Source organism: Gossypium hirsutum, chromosome D09, assembly GCF_007990345.1.
Source record: "Gossypium hirsutum isolate 1008001.06 chromosome D09, Gossypium_hirsutum_v2.1, whole genome shotgun sequence".
Lineage (NCBI taxonomy): Eukaryota > Viridiplantae > Streptophyta > Magnoliopsida > Malvales > Malvaceae > Gossypium > Gossypium hirsutum.
This window is the reverse complement of record NC_053445.1, coordinates 6975254-6994651: the sequence shown is the minus strand read 5'-3', so window position 1 is coordinate 6994651 and position 19398 is coordinate 6975254. Positions and strand designations below refer to the sequence as shown.

General features: G+C 31.0%; 1 non-coding gene across 1 annotated transcript; it reads left to right on the top strand.

The window, feature by feature from the left end:
• The first annotated feature begins 1707 nt into the window (after positions 1-1707).
• LOC121221506 (small nucleolar RNA R71) lies at positions 1708-1814 on the top strand. The gene has a single exon (XR_005918898.1). It is a non-coding gene; the product is annotated as a small nucleolar RNA R71 (small nucleolar RNA).
• Positions 1815-19398: the final 17584 nt, after the last annotated feature.

Sequence of the window (19398 nt, the reverse complement as noted above, 5' to 3'; positions counted from 1 at the left end):
CACCAATATCCTCAAAAATTATTGCGTCACTCTGCTCAAGTGAGTCTTCATCATTATCAGCATTACTATGACAAAATTTTGCAAACTCTTCCTCTACTGTTGTTTCTATCAATCCAATGGTGTGGCATTCTTCATTCTCGTCAGCATATTTTAAGGCATCAAATAGATTGAAGGTAATCTGTTAATCATTTACCTTCATAGTCAGTTGTCTTTCTACATATCGATTAAAGTTCTGCCAGTAGAAAGAAAAGGTCTTCCAAGAATAATTGGAAATCTATAAGAAAAATAAACTAATCTACTCTTACCAGTACATATTCAATTTTACCTTCCGGTTGTGCATTGGATCGACTAGTCAATTGCAACATAACCGTAGTAGGTCTTGCTTTCCCAAATCCCAACTTCCTAAAATAGACATAGGTATTAAATTTACACTCGATCCTAAATTACATATGTCTTACCAACATAATGGTTTCCAATTGAACATGGGATAGTGAAACTCCCTGGGTCTTTCAACTTTGGAGTTAATTTATTCATCAACATTGTTGTGCACCCTTCAGTGAAAGCAACAGTCACAAATTCTTTCAAATTATGCTTCTTTAACAATATATCTTTTGTAAAGCTTCTACTAGCAGTATGTTGATATGGAATTGCTTCAAAACATCTAAAAATCTTTTGAACTAAACATCCTATTTAGAATTATGGAATCGCTGAGAAAAGGTAGAGGTGGTCGTCCTTTAGGTTGCTGATATTGTTTTGTTGTGGCACTTTTGTTGGCAACATGATCTTATTTTGCTGCAACATTCTTCTATTTATTGTTTTCAACTGTAGTATGCTTTTCAATTTATTTTGAATTCTTTTTATGGTTGAGTCTGGAGTTGTCCTCTTCTACAGTGGTGTCTTGAACAACGTCATCCAGCTGTGTCCCACTTTTTAGAGTGATGGCCTTGCACTATTCCGTCCCTTGTGTTCTCAAATTATCGGTATCGATTGGAAATGCTCCTTGTGGCCTCGAATTTAAAGCATTCGCTAACTGCCCCAATTGATTCTCAAGAGCTTTGAAGGGCGCAGCTTGGCTCTGAATGACAATATCATTACTGGCCATATATTCCTTCAGCAAGGCTTCAGTGGAGGTAAAAGATGATGTTTGACCCTGTTGAACATTTTGCCTCAACATAGGAAGATTATAATCAGGCGATGCACTATTAGCATTATGTGTCATGACATTATTTATATTCCCCGCACCTTGATTATTCCAACTAAAGTTCACATGTTGCTTCCACCTTAGATTGTAGGTGTTAGAATAAGGGTTATTATTCTAGTTAAAATTACCCACGTAGTATACAGATGTTGGGTTTAATGGGCTTTCATCAAACATATGGCCTTCACCACAATAAACACACGATAGTTTGGTCGATTTTATCTCCTAGACTGTTGTGGGCTTCTTCATTATTTTGATCATATCAGCTAAAAATATACCCCGGCTGTCAACGAAGTAATTGCATCAAGCTTCATAGTACCAATAGCTTTCTTACCTGTCCCAACTCTCATGGTAGGATATTGATAATCATTGTTGGCAATCTTTTCCAATATCTCATATCGTCACTATAAGATTTATCCAACAAGGTACCATTGACAAAAGCATCAACTACCATCCCCGTATGCACATTCAACCCATTATAAAATATCTCTATTTGCGTCTAATGTTGGAATCCATGCATCGGACATTTTCAAAGTAATTCTTTAAATTGTTCCCAAGCTTCATATAGTGTTTCATCTTCCAATTTCTGAAAAGATGTGATGTCATTTCTAATTTTGGCATTCATATTTGGTGGATTATACCGTAGCAAAAATCTCTGGCAAAGATCATTCCATGATGTCACTATTCCTAACGGCAAAGCATTCAGCCACGCTTTTACATGATCTCTCAAAGAGTATGGAAACAATTTAAGCCACAAAGCATCTTCGGGAACACCCTGTTATCTAAATGAATCACAGACTTCTAGAAAAAATCTTAAATGCAGTCTTGGATCTTTAGTAGGTAATCCACCAAATTGTCATACTGTTTGCAACATATGAAACATTATAAGTTTCATCTTGAATTACTAAGCTTGTATGTGTGGTCTGACTATTCCTGGATTCAAATCATCCAAAATTGGAACAACATGTTCCTGAATTGCTCTGTTTCAGTCATCTATCACATAATAAATAGGAGGATTAACATCAAAACCATTTGGATTAAATGGATCATTCAGACTAGGATCATTCCCTTCCCTAGCCATATTACGTAATTCTCTTCTTCTCCTTTGTAAAGTTCTTTCAATCTCTAGGTCAAAAGGGTACTCTTCGTTTACAAGAATGACTCTTCTCATACACTGATGGCAAACCTGTAGAAATTAAATACAACTAAGTTAGCTAAAACTAATAAAACAAAAGAAAATAACAAAACCAAATTTCACCAATTTGTCGATCCCCGGCAACGGCCCCAAAAACTTGTCACGTGTGAAATGATATACGAATTGTGCAAGTATACACGTCAAATCAAGTAATAAAGTGATAAGTAAGATCATCTGCACATGGATTGACTAGGTGTAAAATGGTCGAGTTATTATAATGAGTATGATTAATGTTATGACAAAAATAATGATATGAATACAATGGTACTTTGAAGAAATAATGATGTGTGCAATATGTTTAACTGATAAATAATTCTATGATAAGACAAGAGTAAAAATGCAATGGCAAATTTGAGAATAATTACATGAATAATATGCAAACGAACAAGTAAACAACTAAAATTGTTATGGCGAAGCTACTATGGCAAAGGATAGAGGGCGTATGATGTTGATTTGGAAGGTCGGGATTACTAAGAATTTGCCCTTATTGACAGTAATGCCTCGACAAAATCATACTCAACCTACTGCTCAAAAGAGTTCTAAAATGATCTGCTTCTTTTAAGAACAAGACCTCAAGTTACCTTACCTTAAGCGATATATGTCTATAGGCCTTTAGCATGGTACCCTACACTATTTTGTTTTCTTTCCGTATGAATGATGCTCTATATCTAGAGGTTACTACAAGTATTCAGTCGAACACTTGCTCATATCATTCAATTTCAATCTCATTAACCTAACCTTGTCAGAATTAGATTAATTTAATTTAAATGTTGTACATCCATCTATGTTTAGAGTTTGCAAACATGCAATTTTGTAAAAAACCATTGAATGAAACAGTGTACTAAAGCAGATCTACGCTTCAGTCATTAAAGAAAATGAGAGTTTCATCAAGTAATCCCAACTCTATGAGATTTAGCTCATGGGTTGGAAATTAAAATTAAAAATCCAAAGTATCATTCAACATCGTTTCCATCAAATCAATTCATGAAGAGTAATCAAGAAATAACAGAAGAACTTCGGGAAGATAGCTTCCACTTATCTAGTCCACACTCTAGCAATGTAATGTTCTATGGTGGCTAAGAAGGATTGCCTTTGTCTTCCTATTCTCATCCTTACTCAGCCGCTACCCTCTATTTTTTGCCTGAGGATCTCTCTTTTTTCTCTTTTTGTTTTTTCACCCCCTTTAGGGTTTCCTCCTTTGGCTTTTATAATCATTTCTTGAGGGTAAACCCAATAGCCCATAATTTTTTTCCCTCTTTTTTAGGTAGATATATCTGGTACAAGTTCAACTGGGCCTAAGACTGGTATGCTTTGAGTGCTGACTAGACATCTTCCCAGCATTGCCACGATATTTGTGTTGACAAACTGTCCAACCTTTTGCCCTAGCAAACCTTCACTAATTTATTTCTCGTTCCTCATCCTGCATCTTCCATTCCACCACTATATACAACCCTTCCACAAGCAATTAAAAATAACTAACATTTATGTACAATCCAAGCTCCTAATGTAATGCTAAAATAAGAAAAATACTAATGAAATGTCCTAAAATGCAACTAAATTTTCCTAAGTAAAGGCAATTAGCTAGATCTAAAGGCATGAAATATAACTCTTTTTAAGAGTTATCAGCATGTAATTAAGGTATCCATATATATTTTAAACCCTTGGTTGTTAAGTAACTTATGGTGGAACGGTAGCTTGTGATTACCATTTTGATACTTGTTGATGTGGTTGGTATAATATGTTAATTAATGGTAGCTAGCATTTAGTATTTTGGTGAAATTAAAATGGTCATTATCTGTGATTGAGTAAGAATGTTGTGCTTGGTAAAATGGATGTTAGTGAGTTGGTATGTTTAAGCTATTATGAAATATGAGATTATGTTAGTTTTTTATGGATTACTTTGATGTTTGAATTGTGGTGCCAATGAGGGCATATTGGTTAGGCACATAAGTTGATTGTGAATTGGTATGTTTTGGCTTGTTTAGGCACATTTTGGATGAGTTTTATTGTTGGTTATTGCTTAGTATAGATCCCCAAGCATTTGGATGTGGAATGGCTTGTTTTTTAAGGTAGTTTTAGGTACACACGGGCTGTCAAACGGTCATGTGTCCCACATGGTCAAATGACACGGCCGTGTGTTCCTTTAAATTTTTGTATGGGATTTGTCCACGCAGTCATAGTGAGTTACATGGCCTAGGGACATGGGCGTGTGGAGTAGCCACACAAGCTGGCCTCTGTCACACGGCCGTGTGACCCTTGTTTACACTTTTCACTCAAAATTTCCTAGAAGTTTCAATTTAACCCGAAATTGATCCCGGTTTGTTTTAAATGTTTCGTAAGCTCGATTTAATTCCTAATTTGATTAAAAAGCATTGAAATGATTGATAATGAATTGTTTTGGTTATGTTTGATTTAAAATATGAATTATATTAAAGTTTTGCAGTTGTGACCCTTTGTAGCTCGGAACGGTGACCAGACTAGGTATAGGGTATTACAAAAATATATTTTATAATATGGTGTTGGACTTGTAGTAAGCTTTAACCAAAAGCTTACATCGACTTAGTGCTTCAATGTGTGTGTTTTTAAAACCAAGCAAATAATTTAATCCAATAAAAAAACTTACATATAGAGCGAATGCTAGGGGATATTAAAAAATCTCATACCTTATTTTTAAAAAATTAATTATATCAAATACATTATAAAAATAAGACAATTAAATTATGTTAAATTAAAATAAAAACTTAATTAATTAGCCATTAGTATAGTAGTAAATGACTTGCATTGTTTACATTAGGTCCATATATAGTTAAAACTTAGATAACTCCTCCCTTCTTTTCGAGATAAAATTAAAAGCTTAAAACTTAAATTTTAACATAATGGAAAACCAAAACCATAATTTCACCGAAATAAGACAATGTGAACCCAACAACTTGATTTTCATAATTGATTCAAATTTGCGTCGATCAACTAAAAGCTTATTCCTGTCTTAAACTCTGAAAACAGGTCTGAAAAACGTTTAATTGGTGAGTTCTTTTAAAGCGAAAAAACATTAATAATTTCAAGGTCCCTACCGGCAGATCTTCTCTGATCCTATTATTTTGACTAAAAGAACTCTCCAAACTTTTCTTTAATTTATAAACAATTTGCATACATACAAACCTATATTGGACTTTCTTAATCACACATATATTCAGAAATCTAATTATATATGTGTTGATGGTTGAGCTAATCCTTTCATTCTTTTACATTTTTATAAGTATTTCAAATCTCGACAAAACTTTCACTAAAAATAATATCTTATTGTTTGTCTGAAAGAGTTTGCACGTAATTTTGTCGCAAGGGAGATGGCGTCTAAATCTAAATTATTTAGAGGATGGATTTGGATGGGCAGTAGGGTACAGTGCATTTAGCTTAATTTTTGTTTCACGTTACAGTATCTAATTTTATCATCACCGTTGTTTTTACACTAACAACAGGTAAACATACCGTCTACCCAAACTCACCTAGAATCAGATATAAGTATATATATTTATATATTTAAAGTTTTTTGTAAAGATTACATCTTTATATTCAAAAATACGTTAAATGTGGTTGAGGCGATGTTTGAGATAGACATCATCCCCCTTGCGACAAGATTCCAGCTAATTCTCCGATGAGAGTGCTTTTTGGCATTTTCTTACTCAATCTGTACGGAAATCAAGGTTTGCTTCCTTCACTTTTTATATCTTGATCTTCAATAAAGCTTCTGCCTTTTTTCTTTCTTTTTTTTTTTTTTGGTTGTTTGAGTTGGGACTTGAATTTTATATATCTTGACCTCTAGTTAAATTGTATAACTTCATTTTTAGTGTCTCTCAAATGTTAATGATTTAATTTAATCCCTTTTAGCCTTTCCATCGAAAGCAGAATTTTCATGTTTTGTCCCTCTCGAAAGCTAAAATTTCAATTTTAGCCATTTTAATACGAAATTTTTAGCTTTGGTCCCTCAAGTCTTTTTAGCTTTATCTCAAATCTCATTACACAATTCAAGGCTTCGCCCTTAAGTTTAAGGAACCCTTTTGGTTGATATTTCAATTTCCCCCAAGTGTTAATAATTCAATTTAATCCCTTTTAGTTTGTTAAATGAAATTTTTCATTTTTGACTCCACAAGAAAATTAATTTCAATTGAAGTATTTTAATACAAAATTTTTAGCTTCAGGTTCAATTTAAAAAAAAATCTCATCCAGTCACGCAATTTGTGACTTTGACCTGATTTTAAGGGCTCGTTTTAGTTGATATTTCAATCTCAATTCAATTCCTTTTAATCCCCGTAGGAGTTCATATTTGATTAGATTTTGATTGCATTTATTATTTTAGATCAGAGATGTTTTTCACTACCATTGCCGTAGTGACCTACATAGAGACTCGCTGCATCAATGTTTTATTTTATTTCCTTCATTGGTGTGAGTGTCACATGGAAAAGAGGGTCAAGAGTACATGTAAAGGTCTCTCCTTGCTCCCACATATAAATATATCAATAGGGAGGCCTGATTCAAGTAATGGAAATTTGTTTTCTCCTCCTCCGAGGTTTAGGTTATACTTGTCTTTCAAGGTTTTATCTTGTACGAGACTAAGATCCTCGACTACTTTCTTTATTTTTGTAGCCGAGTTTGAGGCCTTGTTAAGCCTTTGTGTGAAACGTTCGTCGATAATTCCCTTTTCTCTTTAAAAAATGAAAGAAATATTTTATTAAAAAAAACAATCCCCTTTACCTTTTTGTTAAATGATTTTTTTTTCATCTTAAAAAGTTAAAAATTCAATATAAATCTTTTTAATACAAAATTTCTAAATTCACCCCATCGCAAAATTCGTAGTTTGATTCTTGATTTTAAAGGCTACTTTTGATATTTCTATCTCTCCCGATTGTTAATAATTCAATTCAATCCCCTTCAACATCTTTCTCAAATAGAAAATTTTACTTTTAATCCCTCTTAAAAATCAAAATTTCAATTAAAGCCATTTTAATTCAATTTTTTTAACTTTAATCTCTCAATTTTAAAAATTTTATTTCAATCCCATCCCTGATTTTAAAAGCTCTTTTTAGTTGTGATTTCAATATTTCTACAGTAATATTCTCCTCATGCGTTCTTATTTAAAAGAATATAATTTACTTTTTGTATGGACTAATATTTTTTTCTCATTATATCAATTAATTAATTTTGTTGAGTAATTTTTCTCTGTATTTTATTGAAGAAAACATTCGAGTATTTATATATATTATCACTGTTCATGATTTGACTCTATTCTTTATAACTTGACCCCACTATTCATAGGACTAACATCCTAAGCATATCTTAAGCATTCTGAGCACGTGTATCATTCCAACTCGCGTGCTAGATCTCGCAGTCCCTTACATTCGAACTCCTTGGGTATATGCGAGTTGTTACTGTGAACTTCCCTGATTGTCCTCTCATTGTATGTCTCGTGCGCCTCCATCTAGTGGGGCTTGATCAGGTCACGGGTAGTCGACCCAAATCTTATCTGAATTTTGGGTTGGTAACTATTGATGTATAACAAATTTTTATCTTTTGTAACTCTCCCTAAGAAGTTCACATGGTTCAAAACGAGAATCACTACACCAAAACAGGCTTTTAGTGGCATTTCTAGCGGCGTTTTGATAACAAACGCCGCTTCAGATCAATCATTAGCGGCGCTTTACGGAAAACGCCGCTGAAAAATAAGCATTAGCGGCGATTTCTATAAAGCGCCGTAAAAACTTCGGCCCAACAACGTCGTTTTCCGCGCATTCGAGGATTTAGCAGCGTTTTTTATGAAGCGCCGCTAAAGCTCAGGGATTTAGTGGCGTTTTTGAGAATTCACCGCAAAGAAACCTAAGCCCAACGACGTCGTTTTCTGAGCATTCGGTGACTTAGCGGAGTTTTTGAGGTAGCGCCGCCAATGTTCAGTGCTTTAGCGGCATTTCTGAGGAAGCGCCGCAAAGAAACCTAAGCCCAACGATGCCAGTCTCTGAGTATTCGGGGATTTAGCGGCGTTTATGGAGAAGCGCTGCTAATGCTAAAGGCTTTAGCGGCGTTTTTGGGAAAGCGCCGCAGAAAACCTAGGCCCAACGATGTCGTTTTACTGAGCATTGCGGGATTTAGCGGCGTTTTTTAACAAGTGCCGCAAAATAATTATTTTTCTATTTGTTATTTAATTGATTTATTTATATTAATTATAATTAGAAGTTTTCATTTAAGTTACCATTAAGCTGTTAAAACCGATGACGGCCATATGGCTTTTTCAAAACCCTTAAACCCTAAAAATGTAATCTTTAAAACCCTAAACCCCTAAAAATTTCATGTGGATATTGATGTACATGTATATACACATATAGATATATATTAATGTAAAAGCTTATATATGTTTATAAAAAATTGTGGAAGCAATACTTAATATTATTAAAAATTTTTGGGGTTTAGGGTTTAAAAGGTTTAAAGGCTATAGTTTAAGGGGTTTTATAGTTTAAGGTTTAATGTTTAGTACTATAATTTTAAGTTTATGGTTTAGGGTTTGTTATATTGGGTTTGGGATATTTAGTGTTTTAAAGTTTATTGTTTGGAGTTTAGTTTTTATAGTCAGAGTCTTAGTGTTTAATTATGGTTTTAAGGGTTAGGCTGGTATTAGGGTTTAAGGGTTAGGGATTTTGATAAAAAAAATATAAAAAAAGTTATTTTAGGGTTTAAACAAGCAATACGATTCTTTTTAATTACTTTTAATTGTAACTTATAATATATATTTATGGTTTAAATTAAGTTTAGAGTGTTATAGGGTATATCATATTAGAGTTTAGGGTTTAATGTTTAGTATTTTAGGTTAGTGGTTAATGTTTATTATTTGGATTATACGAGTTAGATCCAATCGAGCGTGTCAAAGTTGGACGAAACAGTTTTGATGAGCCTGTTGGATCAGAAGCTCGACTTTTAGCATGATACATGAGCATTTTAGCACGAAATGCGAATATGTTGCCTATCAACTACGAGTCATGGCATCAAATGCCCGATAGCAACAAAAACCAAGCCCTCGATAATATTAAGGTAACTTAAGGTTAATGTCATCTATAATGCTTGGGAAATAGTTTTATTTATATTTACTTTATTAACTTGTGTTTTTTGTAGGCGAGGTTTGCTTTAGAGGTCTCGGATGCTTATGTAAAGAAGGCATTGGGAAAAAGATGGAGAGACCATAAAAGTACTTTAAAGAAAGATTATTATAAGACAAAAACAACCCTCGAAGAGAAATTGCAAAATGTCCCACCGGCTATGCTGAGGTACCAATGGGAAGATGCGGTTAGATTTTGGCAATCGAAGAAAGGCGAGGTATGATGTAATTCCAAACTATTGTAATTATTTTGGTTTATAGTATTTACTATTTACATACTAAAAATTTCATAACGTAGGATCGTGAACGAGTTGGAAAAAGTAGCAGGCAGAAACAAAAATTCACTCACACAGCCGGGTCGAGAAGTTTTGCATGTGTAGCTGAGGTGGAGGTATTTTTAATTTTTTAATATTGTCAAATATGTATAACTTTCCATTAAATAATATTTTTACTACTATATTGTAGGAACTATCGTCCGGTCAAAAATTTGGACGCCTTCAACTTTTTGAAATTACACATAGGAAGAAAGATGGATCTGCTATGAATCCTGAAGCTGGTGAAATTATGGTACGTTTACTTAATACGATTTGACTTGTTTTAGTTATTTATAGTGTTTATTTTCTAATGGTTTAATTCATTGCTTGTAATGTAACTGTAATACCCAATTTCTTCTGCCCGGGCCCACATGTAAAAAACAATGAACCCAAATAAAGGGTCCACTTACACGGCCCAATATTATCAATAATCACAAGCCCAATAACAAACCCTAACACTAAAAATAATTAAACCACCAGCAAAACCCTAGCCGCATATCCCCTGGTAGCCGCCGCAGCCATTTCGCCCTTGCACGCCGCCGTGAATGTCGCAGCACGATCCTCCGTGCATGTGAGCCTCCTCCACGACTTGCGTACCTGCGAGAAAAGTGGAACAAACACCAAAGCAAACGCAACAATAACAAAAAATAAGGAGTTTTTTTTATTTTTACGGGATTTTGATTTGTTTATTTTTCGGTTATAAAAACCGATGGGAAATCTATAAAAGGGGGGAGACAAATTTTGTACCGACGAAATTAAGGAAAATAAAAAGAAAATCAGAAAAAACAAAAAGTTTCTTTGAAGGTGATTATTTTGTTTTTCTTTTTACTTTTACTGTCTTTTTTTATGTTCTTCTTTGTTTTTTAAAACAAATAAATGAAGAGGGAGAGAAAAGAGACTTACCGGCGTTGAGTAATCGGAGGACCTTCACTTCGTCGTCATCAGAGTTGAAGGCTCCATCTCCAGAGGCGGCGGCGGCGGCGCAAAAGAAACCCTAGCAGAGGGTTTCTCTGCTATTTTTTTAAAAAATCAAAGAGAAAAATGAAGTTTTTTAGGGAACTTTGGTTTTTATAATGGCTGCGAAACGACGCCGTTTATGGCCTGCTTCAGTGGCCTCAAAACGACGTCGTATAGGCCGAAACCCGACAACCCGACCCGTTTTCTCAGGATCCGCGTGTTTTATTTCAATGGTCAATTTGCGCAATCAGTCCCTTTGTTTTTGCAGCGCATTTAAATTACATTTCCTATTTCTTTTAAATTTTGCTGTGCATTTTATGCAATTGCATATTGGTCCACGATTGCTGCGCACCGTTTTAGGAGGCGGGTTATTTCCATTCTAACCCCCCGAATATAAGGCGTGCTTCACAATTTGGTCCTTCATTCTGTTTTAATTGCATTCTTTTGTTTTTTTTCCTCTCTTTTGACTTTTTTTTAGATCGTTATTATTGTATTATTTATTATTATATTTACCTATATACGCATATGCATTTTATATACATATGTTACATATTTTGTTATTATTTATTTTCATAGTTTTATGCATATATATGTGCACGTACACTATCTGAAAATTGTTGTAAATATACTTTTTCTACATTTTTAATATATACATGCATTCTTATAATATATATATATACATATTTAAACTTTTATAAAGCCATGCATGAATTTGGCACATACGGACATTTTTTAAAATATATGTATTCTTTATATTTTGTTATGAATAAGTATGTACGTTTAGTCCATTTTTTTATATAATATTTCTCATATTTTTTTTAAATATATTTATGTACACGTTTTAAAAAAATCATTGTAAATATTTTTTTACACATTCTATTATTTTATATGCATATTGTACATATATACATATATTTACATACACACATATTTTCATGATATACCCATACATTTATATTTTGTAAATACATACACATTTATAATTTAAATTAAAGTATGTGTTTCATGTTGTGTATTAACATTTTATCTTGCTTTTAAAGAAAATGTATGTTTTCATTAAAGCATGAAAATCATCATATTTTATGAATTTTCAAAATATTTGGCATTCGTGATTCTCGAGAAAGATCGTGTCCTAACTTACTGGATTGCGGTTATTTTTCGACGAATTTAGAAAGCTAAGTATTTGTTTTGCAATAAATCCGCAAATTTCAAATAAAAGCTTATTCTCTGGAATTCAAAAATGTTGGGTCCTAACTTACTGGTCATGACATTTTCTTCTCGAAATAAGAATTTTCAAAAGCAAAAGGCAATATTCGGGTATTTTGAGGATTTAAAAACATTGTGCCCTAACTCACTGGGTGTGGTGTTTTATTTCTTTGAAATAAGAATGTCTTATCGTTTTAATTCATTCATGAAATAAAAAAGTTTCCTTTTAAAATCTTTTCAAGTTTTTGACACCAAGGCATTAATAAAATCAATTTGGTACCAATTTTGGGCGTTACGAGGGTGCTAATCCTTCCTCGTGCGTAACTGACTCCCGAACCTGTTTTCTCAAATTTCGCAGACCAAAATTATTTTTAAGGTGCGCCGATCACACCTTAATAAAGGATCGGTGGCGACTCCAATTTTAGTTTTTATTTTTAAGTCAAAACTAAAAATTTTTGTTTTCAAAAAGCGGTTTCGACAGTAACTATTGTTATGTTGCATTTGTTTTTTTAATATATATTGCGTTCCTAATTATGTGATTTATTTATTAGGAAAAACTAAAGAATAAAAAGGCGGAGTATGAAGCGATTGCTTCTAGTGATAGTTCTGTTCATCTTGAAGACATTGATAACCGGATTATTACTGAAGTTTTGGGTCCTGAAAGGTATGGTCGGGTTCGATTTCAAGGATCTTTTGTTAGCCCAACCCAATATTTTGGATCCAGCTCGCAGCAATACATGGCTTCGGGGAGTCAGGCTCAAGCTGAAGTTCAGAGGTTAAAAGACCAAATGGCTCAGATGCAAGCGACCACAGTTGAGGTTCAAATGAAATATGAAGAACTCCAGCTACAACTTAAAGCAAAGGCGCAGCTGCTGCTTCCCTCGCTGCCGCCTTTGCTTTCGAGGGAAGCAGAGGCTACAGCGAGAGAAGCAGAGCAGAGCAAAAAGTACGACGAACTCCAGCAGCAGCTTCAGACTATGATGAAGATGTTTCAGTCGCAACTTCCGCCGTCATAGTGTATTGCATAAATATTTTTATCATTTTAACTTTTTAACATTTTTGCAAAAATAATATGAATTCACTTTTATTTATTGATATTAATATTATTTTATTCTTTTAATTTGAAATATTATATAAATTTATTGCTTTTGGCTAGTTTAGATCTGGTTGCTTTTGATTTGTTGCTACGGGAGGGTTGAAAAAATAAAAAATTCTATATAAAAAATAATCCAAAAATAGTGGCGTTTTTTATAAAAGCGCCGCTAAAGAATATTTCTTTCAGCGGCGTTTGTGAATAAAGCGCCGCTAAAGAACATGATTTTTAGCGGCGATTTTTTTGAAGTGCCGCTAAAGAAAAAAAAACGCCGCTAAAGATCATGTTTTTTAGCGGTGCTTGAAAAAAAATGCCGCTAAAGATCATGTTCTTTAGCGGCGTTTTTTTCTGAAGCGCCGCTAAAGAACATGATCTTTAGCGGCGTTTATTTTTGTAAACGCTGCAAACGTTAGCGACGTTTTCGACCTTTTTTGCAGCGCTGGTGAAAGCGCTACAAACATATTTAGTGGCGTTAAAAAGCGCCGCTAAAGGCCTAAAAAAACGCCACTAAAAACCTATTTTGGTGAAGTGAATCCAAATTCAGTGTTACAAAACTATTTTGTTTCCCATAATTACCAAAGCTAAATTGATCACTTCATGTAATTGCATTAATTATTTATTAAGATGTGAAGCATAGTGGGTTGGTTAAAGAAGTGTATGTATATATTCTCTCTGTTGGTATGTATATATTCTCTCTGTTGGCCAAACATCCAAATAATTTTAGACCCACATAGCCCTCCATTATAAAGTAAACGAAAATGATGTATTATCTCTTTACAACGAATATAGAATATTTATTTTCAGCCACAAACTACATTAAAAACAAAATTACTATTAACCCAAATCTTAGTACCAACTAAAAAAATGTTAAAAAATAATTATCGAAAAATTAAGTGTTGAATTTAAGTTATAAAATCTGTTTAGTATATTACTTCAAATTAAATACAGATTATAATTAGATTGTCTGATAAAAGATAATATAATCTTAAATAAAATAAAATAGAAAACAATTGAATTTATTCTCTATTAAGTGATAAGTAAGTCCTTATTTACTTATCATTTTCCACCGCCTTTTGTGAGAAAAAAAAGTTATCTAATAGTTTTCACCGAGGATTACAAAACATGTTTAAAAAATTAAATTTCTGAAAATATTAATTTTCAGTTGATTGAATTTTTCATCACTTTATGAAATAAGGTCTTAGTTCATGAAAAATAAATATTCTTTATTCCCTCTACAAATTTAAAAATATATCACATGTGTATGTATTAATAAATCATATATTTAGAAGGTAGATTGTGTTTAAAAATAATATATAATAAATAATGAAATTATAGTTTGAAAATAATTAATAATAAATACATGAAATATGTACGATATTAGAATAAAAATAGATTAAAGTATAAAATGAAATTTATACACATGATTACATCAAATTAAGAATACTAAATGAATACAATTATTTATCACGGTGTTGTCATCAATCTTAAGTTGGTCTCGAGTTAAATGAATACAAAATTATTAATATATACCATTAAATAAAGTGTACATAATAAAATTAAAATAAAATTTTAACTGAGTGATAAATTTAAGATTTTACTAATGCAATTACTATGGGTTCAAATCCTTCCATATATCTTTTATTTTTTTAAATAAAAAAACTAAAATGACATCGAATAATATAATTTATTTTAAATATAGAAAAATATTTTTATAACATTTTTAACCGAGTTTATACCCGATTAACTTGACAATAGTTTAATTCTGTTTTTGTGGGAGTTTAAAAGTTTTATACTATCAGGTATAGAATAAAGAAAAGAATTTCCAATTGCAAAGAGAAATGTGTTCATTGTATAGTAAAAAAATTAAAAGATTGAAATAGTGAAAAGTGATGTGCCTATAAATACGCAACTGAGCTTAGACAATGCTGAGGAGTAAAAAGAAATCATGGGTTCAGGCGGGGTTCTGTCGCAGGGGAGATGGCTGGTCCATTCATGCCTATGCTATGCCAATTATGTATGCATCAGGCATCTCACCGCGCCAGAACTCCATCCAATCCATCCCAATCCTTACATTTGAGTAAGTGTATTTCATTTTATTTTTTCCTATATGATATGATAATAGAAATAGGAGTTGTGAATTACAATGTTGATTATTATCTGATTCCATCTACGTTTGGATTAAGGTAGGTAATGTTGGCGAAAATTTTACATTTTATAATTAAGAAGAATTGAATTATAATTTTTTAAGAAGTTTAAATATAATTTTATTATGTATTAATTTATAATTTTATTATCATCGACTAAATTTAACATATATTTTTATTTTTAGGGTGAGTATAAATTAAAGGATTGAACAAATTTTCCAACGGATAAATTGCATTTTTAATACTTTCTAAAATTAAGTCGCCTTTGGTTAAACTAAATTACATGTAGTTTCACCTTTTTTTTGCTACCAACCCCACATGGGTCCTTGTAATCTTTTCACTTTTGTGATTCCTCTGCTTTTGATTTTCATTTCTTTCATCGTTTATTTATTTATTTTGCTCCTTTTTTGGGCCCATGACTTGAGTAAATGAAACATCATACGCAAGACGTGGGAGACTAGTTTAGGGTTTGAGAATTATTCTTTACAAACAAGGTGTTGTCAAAGCTAATTTCACTTAAATATACAATTTCTGGGGAAATATGCACATCTCTATTCTAGGCTAATAGAACTTTGAATTTCTTCATAAATAAAATAAACTTATGTTCAAATCATAAATCCATGTAATATGTTACTCTTCGTAGTAGAAATAAAGGTGTTTATGGGTTAGATTGGGTTCGAACTGAGCCCAACAAAATTTTAAGCCTATTTGATAGGTTTGGACTTAGCCCAAAAAATAGACCTAAATTTTTTTCCTAAATTTTGGTTCGGATAAAAATACTAAACTTGAGCTCAACCTGGTCCGCATTAATTTTTTTAATTATTGTTTATATAAAAATGAATTTAAAAAGGTAATACATCAAATAAACTAAAAACATTATAATAAATATTTTCCAACAAATTGAAAATACATATAAAAAAAGGTCTTTATACTTAAATAACACTAACATAGTTGCAACTTAACAAGCAAATGTCTTCAAAATTGTAGTAAAATTAACAATAAAAAAGTTATATAATATCCAAAAAATAACAACAAAATAGTAGCAACATAACAGTGAAATAGTAGCAAAACAGTGGGAAAACAACAGCAAAATAATAGTTTTTCTTTTTGCAAATTCGAGCTAATCCTGGGCCAAAAAAACTTACCCGAGTCCCGACCCAACCCTTTTTTTTTCCAAGCACATTTCTTGGATGTATATTTTTTCCAGACCCTCCCACTTTTCGAACGAACACTCAACCCGATCCATGGATAGGCCTAAGTAGAAAATATTTCATTTTGTAATAAATAATAATAATATTTTTTATAAAAATAAATTAATAAAATGTACTTTTATATAATCTTATATTATATCCATCAAAAAATAAACTCTTCAAACAAATCAAATAAGATAATATAACATATTAATAATAATCTAAATAAAGAATAATTTTATTACTAGAGGCTATCAAAACATTCCCTGATACAAACGTCTTTTAGAGTGAATTTGGATGGATGATGCGTTTACTCGCAATTAGTGTAAAAATAGAGGTGGCAGTGAGATAAGATATTGTAATGATACTATAGCGTGAGACAAAAAGTAAGCTAAATGCATTGTACCACACCCCACCGCTCATCCAAACCCACCCTTAATCGTCTTGTTAATTTTTTGGTCAAAAGTGGATTTTAAATTTAAAAAATATATATATGTTAGAAATCTAAATAGTGAGAGATCAATTTATAAATTATTAAACATCAAAATATTTTTTTTCTATCAATGTTTTAGCATCACAATATTAAAATACGAATGAGTTTGAGAGAGATCGAATAAGCTTATGGGTCAGTTTATCATTGAAATTGCAAAGTGTGGTGGAAAAATGATTTAAAAAAGTTTGAAATGTTTAGCATTGTTATTAAAAAATGTTTTGAGAACAATAAAATGTTTAATTTAAATATGATATTATAAAGTAGAAAATATATATTTAAATGATATTTAGATTCGTTAATATTATGATATAGAAAATATATAAATTTAAATTATAATAAAAATATTTTTTTTAAAAGTATTTAGTAAGTAATATCATGGTATAAAAATATATAGACTCAAATTCATTAAAATTATGATATCATTTAGAATCTTGATACTTGATACTAGAATTGGTATATAGTAAAAATAATAATAGATAAAATAAACTTTAACTAATAAGTAAATATTAATCAAACTAATGAAATAAAATAAAATAAAAACTTAAAAATATATCAAAATAACTCTAAATGGAGTTAATTTTTTTAATTTTTGAACAACTCTAAAAGAATCTATATAAATTATCAAAATTATTGTATGAAAGCCGATTGAGTCTTAGCTCGATTCTTATCGGTATTATTGTCAATGTAAGAGGACGTAAGTTCAAGTGCACTGAAGTGCATTATTCTCATATTTAAGAGTTAGGGAGGGACTATGAATAGTTTTAGGTATTGTATCAAAGAGAACACCATAATGAAATTATTGTTCAAAAGAAAATTATTGTATGAAAATCATTTTCAATTATATTATCTCAACTGTTTTCCATTTTTTTAACATATTTTCTCTATTCTTACTTTCATTTTTTTGTTATTTTTTTAAAGAAAGTTATTGTTGATTTATTGGTTTTAATTTGTTTATATCTCTAATATGTTATATTTACTTTCTCTCTTTTTTTTTGGCGTATTTTTATATTAAAAAAATTAAATTCTAAAGTAAATTATATATAATTATTTGATTTTTAAAAAAAATTTACTAATATTTTTGTATTTTATTGATTTAATATATGTTTTCGTAATTTTTTATTAATATTATTTATATTTTTGCAGAATTTTGTAATTTTTTTTATCAATCTCAAAGTATGAAATTGTGATCACTTCTTTTCAAAATTTAAATTAAAAATATAATAGTAGGTAAATATAAATTTTCTTTATTGCTTTGCTTTAAATAATTATTAATTAATTGTATAACAACTCGATTTTTAATGGTATCGAATACGGTGGTTTCAAAATTTCATTTCCGATCTTCGAGTTTGTAAATAGGTTAGTATGAAGTTTAATTAGAGTTTGGTCTTTTAATTTTGTTAAATGGATAGTTAACCAAGGTACAAGTGTAATGACCCTAAAGTTAGTGGTGTCAGAAATGAGGTATCGGGACTTCATTTCCGTAAACTGAGCTCGTAATATTTTTATTAAATATTTACGAAGTTATTATATAGGTGAATTGAATTTTGAATAAGTAATTTTGCCGAATTAGTGACTAATTAAAGTAGAAGAACTAAATGGTAAAAATTTATAACTATAAATTTTTAATTATTTGGAAGATCAATTGAGCAATTTAACCTTTGTTAAACCACCAAATGGTGGTGGATGAAAGTTTTCATCCACCAAATTTATTAATCATCATTATATTAAGTTAATTAAAGTTTAATTTAGTTAATTAAGATATATTAATTTAACCTTGGTATAAAAGAAAATTAAAAATAAAATAAAATCGTTTTTCTTCCCCCTTCTCGTCTCTTCACCGAAAACCATAGAAAATATTAGTGTTTGAAGCTTTCAACTTTGGTTCTTCAATTGGTAAGAAAATTTAAGTTCATTTCTTATAATTTGTATGTTTTTGAGATCTCGGGAGCTTGATTTAGCTAGCTTAGGCATCAGTTTGTAAAACTATTAAAGTTTACAAAAGTTTTCATTGTTGAGTATTGAAGCTTTTGGTACTAAATTGTTAGATTTTATGCTTATATTTGAAAAAGGACTAGTTTGTGAAGTGAAAATTGTTAGTTTTGAACTTAGGGACTAAAATGAAATAAATTTGAATTTGGTGTGAATTTTTTGTAAATATAGTTATTAGAGGGATGTATAAGGATTAAATTGAGATCGATTTAGAATTCAAGGCTCAAATTTGAAAGTTATAGCTATTTTGGTTTTAGGGAGTAAATTGAATAAAATGGAAAATTTTAGGGAACTTTTGAAAAGTGAAATTAAAATAACTTATGGTTATAATAAACTATTAAAATAGTTTATAATAGAAAAATTGTAATGACTTATTATAGATCGAAATTTGAATCAATCGGAAGATAATTGAATAAAAGGCAAAATTGCAGATTAGTCATTAACATCTTGCTAGTTGTTGTTTTTTTCAAGTAAGTTCATACGA